This window comes from Austrofundulus limnaeus, unplaced genomic scaffold (assembly GCF_001266775.1).
Source record: "Austrofundulus limnaeus strain Quisiro unplaced genomic scaffold, Austrofundulus_limnaeus-1.0 Scaffold352, whole genome shotgun sequence".
Classification (NCBI taxonomy): domain Eukaryota; kingdom Metazoa; phylum Chordata; class Actinopteri; order Cyprinodontiformes; family Rivulidae; genus Austrofundulus; species Austrofundulus limnaeus.
In genome coordinates, this window is record NW_013952754.1 from 563,295 (window position 1) to 567,475 (window position 4,181).

Genomic DNA, 4,181 nt, shown 5'->3' on the forward strand with positions numbered 1-4,181 from the left:
CAAACACGTGAACACACATAAACAGATAAGGGCAAAACATTTTTTTAATCTTTGGCAGTGAGTGATAATAATATAGGGAAAAACTGTCATTTTAAAATCCTTTTTATTATTTCTGTAACACTTTCCTGAGTTGAATCAACTGGTGGCAGAGAGAACACAGAGCCGTGTCCCCTGCTGTTATCAACAGAGGAAAGTTTCTCCCAGCAGCTGTTAGAGGAATGTTATTTGTATTTACAGAGCATCTGGTATCAGCCGAAATGCAGCCGAAGAATGAAGCTCTTCTCTGCAGAACCTCTCAGAGTTGGGGTGTTTTAATTGCTTTTTGGCTTCAGCTGCAGGAGGCTGTGTTTGCCCTGTGGGTGTCCACCAGAGATTAGTGCTCCCACAGAGCTTCAGGTGCATAAAGTTTTATGGTGATGGAAATTAACAAATTTAAAATACAATCTTTATAATGTCCAGGAGCTGAAAATACGACTAACAGGAATAATACTTAAAGGCGGTTGTGTAAGGGCTCTGCAGAGACCCTGGAAAGGTTGAACTCTGGGAAATCTGACGTGAAAATTATTGTAAAACATTTAACGTGATGTTAAAGCTTCTGCAGCTGAATAACACCTGCAGCTACAGGCGAAAGAAGAGCAATAATGTTTTCGACCATGATTGTTTGTCTGCTCTATTAACTAAATAAAACTAAATGAATTTTAATGAAACCTTTGTTTGAAAAATAACCATCAAATGGACATCTATAACTGATTACCTTTTAGAGTTAACAGATCTAGGATTTTTRTGAGTAAGGGGCAATCAAGGGGCCACAATATTTATAGAGGGTTCAAGTATTTTTTTAACATCCTTGCACATAAATCCTCAGTTTGGTAAGGTGTATAAATTGAACCGGTCACATATGTTCCAACAATTGTAACATAATGTATTGTTGTTAAAAAAGCTTCAATTCTCCTTATCAATGTTACATGCATTTTTACTGTACATGGATAAAATATTCTCAAAACATGTGAGAAAATGAAACCATTGTTTGCCAGTTGAAAGATATTTTTTGCGAAATTGTTTAAGTCTTTTAAAGAAGTAAGATTGATTTATGCTGGACTTTACTGTTTGACTCATTAGTGCCTCTAGTGTTTGGGCATGGAACTACAGCCACCATCATTGCTATCCGGCYAAGGACAGATGAGTGACAGGACAGGGCCACTTCAGGGGGCCAATCAGATTTCAGCAGGGGCCAATTCCCCAGTGGCCCCGCCCCTAGAACCGCCCCTGCAACAGTCTGCAGAAAAAACAAAAATTGTTATAATTTTTTTCACAGATGTTTAGCTAAAATTTGGTGTGGTAGTAGTTGAGCATGATTCTAAATGCATACCCATCAATATTTATGGACACTTGGTCAGTACATTAGATGTTATCTATGTGGGATAGGACGTTTGTGCACGATTCAAATCTTTTGAACGGCTACCTTTGTTTGTTTGTTTTGTTTTTTTTTTGTACGTTTTTACTTCTTGTAGATCAAAATTTTTCCTCCATAACCACAGAGTTAATCCTTCCTCCTTCGTTTTTTTTTTTTAAATAGAAAACAGAGGAGCGATGGAGTAGGCTACATCGGCTCAGGGGAAAGGGGGCGGGGCTTCCACTTTATAAAACATGTTTCCACCCAGGCATTGCGTTATGCCAATTACAGTGAACGTGATGACGTATCTCCCTATGTGATGACGTAAATTGTTCAAAATTGAGCAGCTCCATCCCTCTGATGAGCCACCTGTCCCATCTCTACATATCAGGTCAGAGCAGGATGACCTGTTTGTTGAGAACAGTTGCTGGTAAGATGAGCGGCATTCAGAGAGTAGGTATGAGGGTTATTTCATGCTGCAGGCCCAGAGGAGAACCAGTAAAATCTTAATTAGTTTATGACAAAATTAACTGTAAAATGTCACACAAATATGCTTATACTGCGAAAATGGCTTTCATATTAAAAGTGGTAGTTTCCATTTCAACAAACTCAAAACAGACCAGTCTATGCCTTCACCCACTAAGAAGGAATTGTTTTTGTTTAAATAATCAGAAAATCAGAGGAGGTTAAAAAGCTGACATTATCATCCTGAGGAGATGCAGGTTTTTGTTTCCTCTGACAGAGCAGCGATATTGTTCACTAAAAGCTGCTGCAGCACGTCTCAGACTGGTTCACCACAGAASATATTCTCTGACGTAGTTTACAGTTAGTTATGCAGTCGTTTCCTCTGACACTTCCTTTAATTGCTCGCAGTCCAGTCATGGGAGAGAGGAGAAATGAGAAATTGGGTTTCTTAAAGATGCTCAACGAACAGACCTGCCCTCCTCAACCTCTGATTGGCTCAATGGTCCTACCCAATCACCAGCACACTTTCATACCAACTGGCCAGGAAAATGCTGTGTTCAAGATATCTCTATATGAAACTAAACCTGTTTCTTGTTTAAAACAAGATGCACAGTTTTGATCTTGAATATGGGATGTGGGTCTTTGTGGGTTAGAAAAAAAATCTACAATGACTTCAACCTTGTGCACGCAGTCATTGTTTATAAAAGCCATTGGAATTGTAAGTTATAATCATCCCACCCTAATAAAAAAAAGTAACAGTTCAAATAAATCAATAAAAGCCTCAAATTAATATGACATTCATGCCCATAAGAATGAAGAGAGAGGGAGGACACAAAGCAAAAAAGGAGAATAAAAGGAAACTTTATTTTCTATCCATGCACACTTGAGCACACACAAAACAAAATAAGCACTGCTGTCAAATTTTTGACYGCAGGTGCTTAAAAAATCTCCAATTCTTTTGGGAAAATTCTTTAGCCAATAAAAATGTTCTATCTCTGTATCCTGATGAACACGGTAGACAAAAAAAAAACCATGAAGCATGTTTTGAGGATGATGTGAACGTTGCTGCCACCTACTGGTACAGCTGAGGTATTTCAGCATTTGTGTTACTATGTATGGAAAGAGTACAGAAACCTCCACAGTAAATGTGGTTTTACTTTTCAGCCTGCTTAATGTAACAGAGACAATAATAAAGTTTCTCTTACTTTCACTTTGTTTCTCTTCGGGTTTATTTCTACATGCGTCACGTTTTTTGTTGAAATGTCACACTGTTAATTTCGTTTTTAAGTAAACAATCTGAAAACTTTTTCCACCACAGAAGTGTTACATAAGGTCAAGGTTTTTTATGATTTTTTTTGTCTCGTTTTCTGAGTTTATTGTTCATAATAATACTATTTTTGTTTCGTTGCTAGGTTTCAGATGAAGAACACGGAGTGCCCTAATGTCTTCCACCCTCTGTTTCCTTAGCAGCAGAGATCTGCTCGCAGAAAAGACCGATTGTCTTTTTGTCTTTTTTTTTCTACATTAAAACCACACATTTTTCACCTGTCTCTGGGTCTGATTTAGCATTCACCCTCTTTTCCTTTTTATAGTTTCTTTTCTGTTTTCTTACATTTTTCAGCTTTTAATCACCTCAACATGCTTTCAGTTGTGAGAATCATTCAGGTATCGAAGTAACCTTTAGACCAAAAAAAAAACATTTAAACTATTTCAATTAAATGAAATCAAATAAAAAATGTATTTTTTTCATCACCCATCTTATTTAAGGGTTTTAAAATTTTAGCATTTGGTTACTGTTGTAATAATCTTTTGTTTTAGATAGTGTTAGTCTTATTTATTTGGTTATGTTTTAGCTATTGTTTATTTTTTTTTTTCAGAATTAAAACTTTTAACTACTCTTTTTTAATTTTATCTTCTGTTATGCTTATTTTATCTTTGACAATTCAGATTCAGCCTCTGTCAAAAACATCGCCAGTCAATCAGCATCACCCTCTTTTTGCAGAAAATGTTGATTTTTCTTGCTTTTTTCCCCCTGTCTTTATTTGAATTGAAAGTAATACTAGGTAATAATAGCTGAGAAGTAGTAAATTAAAATGATTTGACACAGAGTTGCTCTAAAATCATTTGATTGTTCATGTGAAGAACCTGATTAAACGTGGCTCATGAGATAATAAAAATATATATATTCTAACCTCTTCTTACATTTACTGCTGGAATAGAACAGGGTGTTACACACACACACACACACACACACACACACACACACACACACACACACACATATATTATATATATTTCTTCTTCTGCTGCCTTTCATTTTGTT